The following is a 12,343-nucleotide window of genomic DNA, read 5'->3' as shown; positions in this document are numbered from 1 at the left end:
TCCCGAGGAACCGCCGAGGGTTTGCCCTGCTCCAGGCCGCTGCCAGCTCAGAGTGTGGCCCTGGATGCCCGCTGTGGCAGGACACTCCACTGGACACACAGGCCGAGGAGCCCTAGGAGGCCCCACTCAGGGTCCCCAAGCCAGGGACAAGAGGCCGACAGATGCTGAACACGGGGGAAATGGAGGGACCACATTCACTGGAGAGTGAGTGGGCTGAGTCACAGTTGGGAGTCACAGTTCAGGTGCCACGGGAGCTGGTGAGACCGTGATGGGATTCAGTTGGCCTCAGGCAGAAGAGGGTCATCTGGGTTAATTAAAAGGGTGTCCAGGAGCCCTGGGAAGCTCCCTCCCTCCCTTGGGGTCCCAGAGATTGAGCCATGGGATCTGTGATGGCTTTGGGGGAAAGAATGCCAGGATTAATGAGATGAGATGAAGGTGAGGGTGTGTTGACGGGGCCTGGGCAGAGCAACTGTGTGCATCGGGGTTTGTGGGGCAGCCCGCGTTTCAAACCACCGTGTCTATCGTCCTCGTAACTCTTGGTCAGTTGCAGTTGTTCTTGCTTGAAGTATAGAATGCTGGTGAAGGGCAGGAGACTTGGAACCATGGAAGATCTAGGTTTGAATTCCAACTCTGACATCTACCAGCTGTGTGACCTTCAGAGAGTTATTTAACCTCTCTCTGCCCCGGTGGCCTGGTCTGAGAAATGAGGATAATACCCGCCTTGCAGGTATATGGCAGAGGTTCAGTGAGGTCCTCATAGAGAGTACTTAGTACTTCCCTGATTCCTAGTGAGCACTACTGTTATTTTTTTTGTTTTTCTCCTCGATTCCTCTTGCACTTTAAAGATGCACTGAAATCCTTATCAAACACTGTGTCCTGGTGTCGGGGGCACATTTACGGGCAGACAGGCTCGTCCTTCTCCCTTCCCCGCCTGATTGGGTTTCTCATGTCCTGCCTCCATTAAAGTGGGGGCCTACCAATAGGTATCCATTTAGTGCTTGGGAGAGTCTGACTCGGATGGTCCTGGGAGGCTGAGAGCTAGGAAGGGATGTGGCAGGAGGGAGGAAGGACTGGAAGGGTGCTTCAGCTCTTGGATGGCGAAGAGGAAGCTGTGAAGCAGTATGAGCCGCTCAGAGGTGGTGGAGAGGAAGGATGCTCAGAGGTGCTGGGGGGGAAGAAGGGCTTGACACTGGTCCTCTGTGCGAAGGGCCACCAGCAGGGACTGAGTTGGCCAGGAGCTGGGAGGAGAGTGAGCAGGGGAACCTGTGAGGGGTGTCCCGAGTGTTGGAGAATTCCCCAGAGGGCAGTTTGGCCCGAAGTATATAGCTCAGAGCCAGGTGAGCGACACCGGGAGAACATGGAGGCCCCAAACGGAGGCAAAATCAGGAGAGCAAGATGCTCTCCCAGCATTTTGCAGAGTCAGCAGGGAAGGGCTGGAGGGCTGCACAGAGGCGTCTCAGACAGCAGAACGACAGAGTAAAATGCATCTCCTAGGATGGGCTGAGTCCTGCTGGGTCCCTGCACCTGCCCCCTCTGCCCAGCCTGAGGCTTCGCACCCCGTGGTAAAGGTACCTCCTCCACACTAAGGCCTGGGCCACATGGCTGCCAACCTTGTGCTGAGTAACAGCGGTTACTGCCCCTGCCCCTCACTGGGCACCCACTCTGTGCCAGGCACAGTACTGAGCACTTGACATTGATGGATGGCCTTCTCCGGAACGCTGGAAACAGGCACGGTGGAGTTCTGGCATTCTGCAATGTCTGCGGTCCCCAAAGTCAGTAAAGCACCACTCTCATCCTCGTACGTGAATCATGCATCTGCAATTATCTCCTTAGGGTCAGAGTTTATAAACCACTTTATGAACCATTTTAAGGCTCCTGATGCTTGCAGAAGGACTTACACAATTGTAAAGTGCCGCAAAGCATTATTCACTTTTTTTCTGGCCAGCGCCTAATATTGTGCTCCACACATAGTAGATTCTCAATGAATGTTCAACAAATTATCATCAATAATCATTGCTGGGTGGTTGGAAGCTTTCCGGTGTTCTCCAACTGACCTCCGGTTGGCTTCTGACGCCTCTCCCCCTCCGAGACAGCTCTGACTCTTGCCTGATGCTGAAATCACTTGCTGTTAGGACACAGGAAATAAACACACACTCTTCCGTCCCACTGTGGCCACTGGATTTGGAACCTAGAGCCCCAGACCTGTGCCTGCCCCCAGTTTTCCTCTGCAGCCAGCCGGGCCACGGCTGGAGCCCTGTGGTGGGTGTGTTCTTCCTTGTGGCAGCCTCGGGCCCCTGGGCAGCATCCAGAAGGCTTGGGACACATAATCGTGGGCAGAAAACCCACCTCTTTCCCTTCCTACTCTGACCTCGCCAGCATCCTCCCAGGATCCTCCCTGTCCCAAAATAGCCATCTACTAGCTGAGATCTGGCTGCATCCTGCTTCTGGGCTGCATGCACTGTTTGCCAAGGGAGGGATGGGCCTGCAGCCCCGGAATGGGATGCCAAAGGTCGGGCCTTGTTAGAAGGGTCACAGTGGCCAGAAGTTCAGAGGAATAGGTGTGGGCCATTTGCAAAGCGTTTGGCCTGGTGGGACAGGAGAAGGGCCTGGGAAGACATATACAGGCTGTGGGACTTTCTAGGCCACTTGAGAAGAATACACAGATCAGGGAGACTCCCCATCCTCTGTCCCTGTTCTCAGTAACAAACGAGGAGCAGGACAATATAGGCTCCAGTCAGCAAGGAAGCAGCTACTTCAGGCCCGCCACACTGGGGCTGGGCGGGGCGGGCATCAGGCAGGACGGTCCGTGGTTGCACACACAGAGGGAGCCGTGACCAGCTGAGCTGCTGGAGCAGATCCCCTCACAAGCTGGGCCTCATCTCTAAGGCGAAGAATAGGCCAGAGTCATGTGCTGACCACCAAGCCAAGAGGTCTGGACTGCAAGAGCCAAGGCAAGGGGGTGATACGGTCAGGTTTGGGCATGAGTGCCGTTGCCAGCATTGGTCCACAGGATGGATGGAGGGGAGAGAAGATGCCTTCAGCCAGGCTAGTGGGAGGGGCAGTAGCCATCCTGTGGTTTAGGACTGCCAACGTGAGGTGTGCACGAAGTGCGGCGGATCCCAGAGGAGCCTGGGACTCTGGGAAGACTTCACTGAGGTGGTGGCACTGGAGGGTGGCTGTAAGGAACAGGAAGCAGGTGGGAAGGCATATAGTTATAGACTCAGCTGCCCCCAAAACCAGAGACACCCCACCCCACCCGCCACCCCCACCAAACAGGGATTCCAACAAGGTAAAGGGGGAGGTCTCTTCCTTAGCAGGCCAGAGGACAGTGGTCCAGGCTGGGAGGCTGGCCCTCCCATCTTCATCGTGTGGCTTCCATCTCTGGGCCCCTGGCAGCTGCTCTCTTCTCGCCATCAAATGGCCAGTGTAAAAGGGGAGGGGCCCAGGGGAGTATATGCCCAAACCCTTAAGTGCAAAACCTGGAAAGAAAAATAAAACATGCATCACTTCTGCTCAGAGCCCATTGACCAGCACTTAGCACATGGTTACCCCCCAGGTCCAAGGGAGGCCAGGCAGTGTTTTTTGCTGGGTGGCTGTATGCCCAGATACAACTTTATTGTTATGGGAGGTAGGAGAACAGATACCGAGGAACTCTGCATAGAGGGCATTCCAGGCTGAATCACGACACGGACAGAGGCTCAGAGAGTGAGAAAAAGGCAGGTCTGTTTGGGAATGGCAAGCAGTTGAAGGAAGCTGGAGCATAGAAGTAGTGATGGAAAATATGGGTGGAAAAAGACAGCAAAGGGACAGGCTGAGGAGATCTGGCTGTCTCTGTTCAGTGGGGGGCAAGCGGTTGTCATCCTGAGAGTGGTAGTGTTTTGGCAATGGCCGCCTGCAAGGCTTTGCTGAGATTCTGCGGCTGCAGCCAGGCTCATCTGAAAATGTGGCAATTGCTTAATGATGTCTGATATGATAGGAGTTAATGTGCTGCTATGCCTGTGCCCTGGCTTCGTTACCCCACAGGAGATGACGTGGTGTCAGAGAGGTTTGGGGAAGCGGCAGTGTGACCTGATCCAATACATATTCTAGAGCAATAACTAGGAATGACGTGAAGGATGGCTTAGAGGGCAGAGAAACCCCTTCCAGCAACAAAGTCTGTGATTCTGTGAACAGAGCTTTATTTTCTCATGCCCTGCTATTTGTGTTGAGGTTGGAACTGCCTCTCGGGCTTGGTTATTTTCTGTAGGTGGTGAGAGCTGGTGTCCACATGTCCTGAAGTCCTTCCTTTGTCTAGCATGGCCCTGTTTGTCCTGGCACCAGATTTCACCCCCAACAGTCTCATGGTGTTTACAAGGGCAGAGCCTATGGCCAGAGCGTCCGTCCCAAACTGGGCTGCAGTAGAGCAGATCCGTAGCCCCGCTTTCTTTGTGGCTCTCCTTATTTCAGACTTGGCTAACACAGAAAAAGGGAGAATGCAGACCAAAGTATCCTTTGGTGCCATTGGTGAAGAAAAGGATTGCAGGGCTGGTGGTTGTTTTAGGGAGGACGCTTAAACTAAAGAAATACTGTTTTCAGGTACCTCAGAAACACTGCTTTACGTGTAAATAATTGATGGGTTAATTCTGAGTCATTCTTGGCTATTCCTTAAAACACATCCCTGAGGACCAGTCTGGGAAGAGACCCTCCTATTCAAGTCAGACTCTCCCTTGTTCTGCTTTCACATGCTGTGTCAGCTTTGTTCCCCCCTCCCCCGTCCCACCTCCTTCTCCTGACTTTGCAGTCCTTTGCAGACCCATCTGACCTCCCAGATGCTCAGGCTGCAACCCATTGTGGCAGCATCAGTGTCCCCTTCTCCCGCACCTCCTATGCTCCATCAGTTCCACTCCTCTGCTCGAAAAGCATCCATGGCTCCCTAGTGCTTATATACACCCCCCTACCCCAATGATAAGCCCACCTTATCTCTCTAGCTTAGTCTCTGACCAGTATTCCACCGTGCTGTACTCCTTTTCCTTCAGTAAAATTGGGCTGCTCACCCGCCCTGCCTGTACGCTAGTGTCTTACCTGTTCACATCCACTCATGCTGTTCTGGTATCTTTGTTCTCTGTTTCTACCTGATGAACTCTTCACCCCTCCAGGCCTGCTACAGCATCCCCCCGCAGTTCCTTCTGTCCTTCTCTCCCAACGTAGTTCTGCTGTTTGGTTACTGTGTTAACATAATGCCTGGTGTGTGCTCAATGTATAATCCAGGCAAAACCACGGACTGCGACAAGTAATTCGTCTTCAAATGAGAAGTGAAAACAGACCTAGACGTATATACCTGCGAAGGTTTCTCCTTGGCCATCATCATTAATGATTTGATGTAGGTTCTACAGGTGCTTGACAGCAAACCTCAGTATGAGGCACTTACATAGTGAGAGGAGCCTTTGTGTGTTTCCAGCCAGGGAGAACCTTCCCCGCCTGCAAACCCTACCAGGCAGCCTTCTTGACATCTCCCCCTGGGTGGGTTACAGGCCATCCATCCTCAAAAGGCAGGTGGCTGAAGTCAGTGTCTTTCCCCCACACCTGGCCCTTTCCCAATATTCCCAGTCCTGGGGAATGGTGCCGTCAGCCCACCTGGGCTGGAACCTGGGCATCAGCCTGGACACCACCTTTTCCCTCCCATCCCCTTCACCACTGAGTCTCAGGATCCCACTCCACCGATTCCCTCCATCTCCACGACCATCACCCTTGTCAGGCTGCCACCATCTCTCACCTTACTCGCTGCAATAGCCCCTAACTGGCCTCTTCCAATACCCCTTCACCCCGAAGCCAGAATGGTCTTTTTAAACTTAATGCATAACCCTAGTTAAAGCACTTCATGGGTTTCCCTGGTGGCGCAGTGGTTGAGAGTCTGCCTGCCGATGCAGGAGACGTGGGTTCATGCCCCAGTCCGGGAAGATCCCACATGCCGCGGAGCGGCTGGGCCCGTGAGCCATGGCCACTGAGCCTGCGCGTGTGGAGCCTGTGCTCCACAACGGGAGAGGCCACAGCAGTGAGAGGCCCGCGTACCGCAAAAAAAAAAAAAAAAAAAAAGCACTTCAGCGCTTTCTATCACCCTTAGTATAAAGGCCCAAGTCCCTAATGTGATCTGCCCACCCCCCAAGTCTCCCTCCTGCCATTCTCCCTTCTGCATGCCCAGCAGGCTCCCTGGTGACACCCATGCTGCTGGTCATCTGATGGCATTTGGATGGAGAGGCTGTAGGTGAAGGGAGCCACAGTCAAACCAGAGCGGGGACCTTGTGCTTTAGAAATCAGACAACTAGTCAATAAAGTTTGCACCCTGGGCTCCAAATGAAGGCACGTCCTGGAGCCTTTATGGCCCATTTCAGCCCCAGCTTTCCCCAGAAGAGGAGCTGGCTGTTGCCTTTGGAGAGGGCACCTGACTGTAAGGAAGCCTCCGGCACTCATGGAAAGGGGAGGGTCAGGGAACAGACATGGGAAGGGCCATAGAGCTGGGAGCTAGGTGCCGCCCCCAAAGAAAACACTGCCCCCATCTGCCCCTGGAAGCGCCTCTCCTCTCAAGGCCCTCAGCTTGGAGTTTTAGAGCCGCCTGGGGAATTCTCTAAAGTTAATTTCTTCCCCATTTCCTCTGGAAAGCACTTCCAGATCCCCAGCCCTCCTGGACGTCGCTGATAATGTGTTTCTCCTAGATCGGCTCTGATAACACCCACCCGGGTGGTCGCAGTGATTTGTAGAGAAAATAAAAATAAGGAAATGGAGGGTTCCGGACAGGCAGTGTGCTGTGCCCGGAAGGGCCCGGGACTGGGAAACGGTCCCAGACCCTGAGGACTTGAGCAGGTCACTGCCCTCTCTCTGGGCCTCAGTTTCCTCGCTGGTAAAGAGAGCTCAACGCCTTTGAAGAACAATTTGGCAGAATCTGGTCAAGTGTGGAGAGCTGCCCCCCTCCCAGCCACATCCTAGAGAAACACTCCCATGTGCTTAAGAGAGGGAAGGGTGTCCACCTCTGCACTGTGTGTGCTACTGACAAAAGGAAAAGAAAACCTAAATGTTTGTCAGTAGCAGAGTGGAGACACAAATTGCAGTACTTTCATCAGTGAAATACCTTACACAGTGAGCATGGATGTACTTGACCTCCAGACCAAGCAATGCCATAGATGAATCTCATCCTATTGAGGGAGAAAGCAAATGAGAAGAGAATATTTACAATATAATTCATTTATGTAAAATTAGAGACATATAAAACACCACCATACATTGCTCAGGGAGTATATGCATAAGTAATAAGTATGTAAAGAAATGCATGGGAGAGGAGTGATAAACATCAAACTCAGTGGAGCGGGGGAGGAGGAGGTAGAGATTGGGGTCCTGGGGGGTTGGCTGTATTGGTAACGATTAAGCTGGATGGTGGGTATGCCAGGTTCATTATATTTTTTTGTAAACCTTTTTAAAGATATAATTCACATATACAATTCATCTATTTAAAGTATACAATTCAGTGGTTTCTAGTATATTCACAGAGATGTGCAACCCTCACCATAGTCAATTTTAGAACATTTTTATCACCTCAAAAAGAAACCCCGTACCCTTTAGCAGTCATCCTCCATGACCCCAACCTTCCCAGCCCCAGAGAGCCACTAATCTATTTTCTTTTCTTTGGATCTAGTGTAATGTTTTCAGGGTTCATCCATATTGTAGCATGTGCCAGTATGTCATTCCTTTTTATTACTCAGTAACACATCATGTTAAACCTTTTTGAATATCTACAACATTTCAAGATAAAACATTTTTAATCATAAGTTTGATTAGAAGATACTGTTGGATTAGAAGATGTTGAAGGAAGCTTTGGGCCTGACTCTGTAATACCTAATTGGCATTCTCCACCAACGAGGATGTGCCACCGCTTGGAGCTTAAGTCCCATGTGTGGGGCCTTTGCCACCTCTGGCAGCAGTAGTGCCAGCCCTACCAGGACCCATGTCTAGGGGGCCAAGCCTTATTCAGCTGGACTCTAGCACCCAATCCCCCCTGGTTGCTGTGCTGCCCCCTTTCCCTTCCTCAGTGTCACCACCTCTGAGACGTCTCCCGTGACTCTCCCAGGCACAGCTGGTGGCCCTGGGAGCATCCAGGCATTGAGGGCTGACGGCCCTGCAAGGTCCTTATCTCTTCTGAGCATCGGTCTCCGCCACTATAAATTGAAGGTACTAGGGCCCACCTAATAGAGATGAATATTCAATGAAATGTTATGTACCTATTATCCAGAGTCTTTGTCAGGATTTGCTTTTTTTTTTTTTTTAATAAGAGGCATGTTTTAAAATTTATTTGTTTATTTATTTTTGGCTGCATTGGGTCTTCGTTGCACGCGGGCTTTCTCTAGTTGCGGCGAGCAGGAGCTACTCTTCGTTGCGGTGCGCGGGCTTCTCACTGTGATGGCTTCTCTTCTTGCAGAGCACGGGCTCTTAGGCACGTGGGCTTCAGTAGTTGTGGCACACGGGCTCAGTAGTTGTGGCTTGCGGGCTCTAGAGCGCAGGCTCAGTAATTGTGGCGCATGGGCTTAGTTGCTCTGCAACATGTGGGATCTTCCCAGACCAGGGCTCAAACCCGTGTCACCTGCATTGGCAGGTGGATTCTTAACCACTGCGCCACCAGGGAAGTCCCAGGATCTGTTTTCATATCTCTGTCTTCCCCGTTACAGGAGGATGACCCTGGGCAGGGCTGTGCTGTCTGTAGGGAGAAGCAATTGCCCGGCTTCAGTAGCCGTGGTTCCCAGTTGACCTGCCCTCGAGAATCAGGCTAACCCAGCGCCTACAGGTGTGGGCTCTGAATTCCATCATCCCCGGGGTCAAGTCCCAGAAATCCCATTCTACCCCTATTAGTCGTGGGACTGTGGATGAGTTACTCTCTTGACCTCAGATAAAATGGGAATAATGATAGTACCCACCTTATTGGGCCCAACATGGGGCCTGACACATACTTGGCTCTTAACGATTGTCCATTGCCGTGATGATGATGATGATGATGAGGAGGAGGAGGAGGAGGAGGAGGATGTTGAGTGGAAAAGGCTTTTGCCCAGTTGCATCCAGCCATGTGAGGTCCTGGAAGAGAACGCACATCACGCACTGAAGGCAACACGGGAATGTGGTTGAAGCCGCAGAAGGTGCTCGCTCCCTCCCACTTCCCTCTCTGCCCTGCTGGTGGCTAAGTCATTCCAACACTGACTTAAATTCTGGATACCTTTATACAGGACACAGGGCTCTGCGCTGCAGGTTGCGAAGCGGGTGAGCTGCGTGCCTGCCCTCAAAGAGGTGATGGCAGCATTTGCGGTGGGGTGGGAGCCCTCAGGGGGAACCCCAGCTCTCTATGCCTTGCTTTTGAGCATCGGAAAGGCCACTTAACCGTCCCAAGAGAAGTTTCTACCACAGTGATGCTAAAGGAATGCCAGGTGCTGCTTTGCAGGAAAGGGGCGGTAAACCGGAAGGGCCATGGCCCTTACGAGAGGCTAGAAGGTAGGGCACGCTGGACATGTGGACACATCCCTCAGTTCTTCCTGGAGCCACCCTGCTGCGCACGCCCTTGCTGGAGCCCCACTCCTTGTCACAGCCCAGCCAGCCTCTCAGCTACTCCCCAGCAGATTGCTGTCCACCATCAAGGCAGCTTGGATGGTCTCTGACAGCAGCTAGTCTGACTGCCCACTTCGTACCTCGTACACCTCAGTTCTTCCTCCCAGCCTCTCTCTGAGGTTAAGACTCACATGACCGTGTTTTCTAGATGAGGACTCTGAAGCTCAGAGCACTCCGCTCAAGGATACAGGGTTAGGAAGCGGCAGGGTTGGGACCTGAAACAAGCCCTGAAACGTCAGAAGTTCCTTGCTTCTAGTGTACATTCTCCAGCCACCAGAGTGCTCCCCGAGAGCAAACTGAGGACTTGGCAATGGCCATAATGCTTGTCCAGGGAGGTGGTGTCAGATAAGGCTGGAGGACATGAATTAATAATGATAACAACATGTATCGAGGGCTTACTCTGTGCCGGGCTCTGTTATAAGTGCTTCATCATATTATCTCATTTAATCCTCGTAATTACTTTATGTGGCAGTTACTATTATTATCTCCTTTTTACAAATGAGAAGACCGAGGCCCAGAGAGGTTATGTAATGTGGCCAAGGTCACAGAACTAGCGTGTGCTGGAGCCAGAATTATTTTAACCCAAGAAGTCTGACTCGGAGCAAACCAGAGCAGTGTCAGAATGCAGACTCGCTCTCCCTCCCTCTGTCTCTGTCACTTTCACTCACTCACTCACTCAACAAACACTGACTGTGTGCCATGCCCTGTCCTCAGGAGACTCAGAGGGGCTCACAGTTCAGGTGAAGGGATGCACAGGTAAAGCAGCAGCTGCTGCGGAGACCAAGGGCTCCGGTGGGGGCAGCCCTGCAGGGGGGCAGGTGGGTGCTCTGCGTGAGGCAGTCCAGCTGCAGTCTTGGGGTCACCTCTGTGAGGTGGGCCACAAGCAGGGCGGGGACCGATGCTGTTGACGGTGGCCTGCACAGCTGGCATTTGTACCTAAGGCCCTAGCCCAGGGGGGTCAGAAAAGACCCAGTAGCTCAGCTGCACCAGGCTCCTCGGTGAGAAGCAGGAGAGCCCCCCAGCTCTGCACAAGGGGGTGTGGCAGAGGTCAGCGGGAGTAGGGGAGGGAGAGAGGAGAGGATTCCAAAAGCGTCTGGCCCTGCAGTGGCTGAGTGGCAGCAGGGCTGGCCCTGGGCCTGCCTGCTCGTTCTTTCCAGCTCGCTTCGCGAACTCCTCTGCAGCCTGGCGCTCCTTCCCGGCCCCTCTGGCCTTTGCCATCGGCGAGGCAGGTATGGCAGGCAAGGCAAGTGGGAATGTCTCCAGTGGGCGGGGCGTGCAGCGAGAGGAACCGGGGGCGGCTGGTCTGGCGCCCCTGGCACCGCATCCCTTGGCAGGCGAACGCCTCCGCCTGGTGGAGACCCTGGGGAGGCTCGTGGGGCCTGGAATGAGGGTCGAGCGGGCAGAGGGCTCCAGCAGTGCGGCCTGCCGCTTCAGCCAGCCCAAGTGGGGAGGAAATGCATGACCGCCTGGCGTGGCGCCGGGCCCAGCAGGCGTGGGTGGCTGAGTGGACGCCAGCTCTCCACACAGCTCTGCGCACAGTCACGGGGCCGCCTGGCGCACGGTGAGGAGGCCAGGGCAGCTCCCAGACCTCGGGGGGCAGCGGGACAGAGCAGGGGGCCGTGGGCTCCCAGCATGTTGGCGTGGGGGGCTGTCCCAGCCGTGCCTCCAGGCTCCCTCCCAGACACCTAGGGCCTGAGGGCTTCGGCGGCCGGAACGTCCTCTTCGTGGCCCTTCAGGCTTAGAAGCTGGTGCCTGTCCTCCTTGAATGAGCCTCTCCTCTCCCTCAGGCGCTCGTGAGTCTGGACACTGGCCGCAGGGCCATTGCCATGGCCTCACCCAGTCATGGCGCCGGCACTGGCTCCGATTGGCGGGTCTCCGTGTCGCTATAGTTCCCGGTACTTGACAGCATCACCCCGGCTGCTTCGCTCTTTGCTGATTGGTGCCCAGAGGTGTTGACCGGAACGTGATGTTCTGTTTTTACCTCAGGGAGTGGGGTTGAGGAAGGGTCAGATGACTTACTGGACTGAATGGAGGCTGACTCTGAGAAACAACGCTGGAAGTTCACGGAGTTTTTTTTTTTTTTTTTAATCATGTTATTCTTTTGAAATCATGTGCCCTTGAGTCTGGAAAGTCTGTTCAACAACTCTAGCAGAATCCGGCTCCCAACTCTTACAATTATAATCCTGGCATCTGCCAAGTGCTCCCCAGCTTAGCTGAGGAAGGAACAGGAGGGCAAGCTGGGCATTGAGTGAGGGGAGTGCAGAGCCTGTAAGGTATGGGGTGAGATCGGCCTAATTCTGGATCCTGACCAGGTACGGAAGAGGGGGTTCCTGCAGGGACGGAGCGGGGCACATCTCCTCCTTACAGCCACCAAATCCAGCCCTCGACACCAAAGGGACATCGTCAGAGGCCACCTTGGGCAGGGAGGCAGCGGCAAACCCTTTCTTTGAAGGAAACTTCCCTGCAATCCAAACTTTACCTGTCATGTAAACACAGGGGCAGAGCCCCACAGGTGGGATCGGGGTGTCCCACTGGTGACCCCTCCAGGTAGCTCGATGCTCTAGGAGCAGGACTCAGAATCCACCGGTGTCCTCCAACCTGTTCACTTTGTAGTTGGGGAAAATGAGGCTCTAGGAGGAAGAAAGGAACTTGCCCCAATCTACGCAGCCAGATGGGGAGTGGCCGTGCTCTCTCCGCCATGTCTTGTCCTCCAAACGGGTCCCCAGAG

At 53.8% G+C, this 12,343-nt stretch overlaps 1 protein-coding gene across 1 annotated transcript in view; it reads left to right on the top strand.

Annotated features, from left to right (window-relative positions):
• COL13A1 (collagen type XIII alpha 1 chain) overlaps nucleotides 1–12,343 on the top strand; it is a gene marked incomplete at its 5' end in the record, with an annotated part of 143,696 nt that overhangs the window by 19,904 nt on the left and 111,449 nt on the right. The window lies entirely within an intron of this gene.

Source organism: Leucopleurus acutus (genome assembly GCF_964270905.1).
Source record: "Leucopleurus acutus genome assembly, chromosome: 14".
In the NCBI taxonomy this organism is placed as follows: domain Eukaryota; kingdom Metazoa; phylum Chordata; class Mammalia; order Artiodactyla; family Delphinidae; genus Leucopleurus; species Leucopleurus acutus.
Note: the sequence above shows the minus strand (reverse complement) of the source record. Positions and strands in the feature narration are given on the sequence as shown.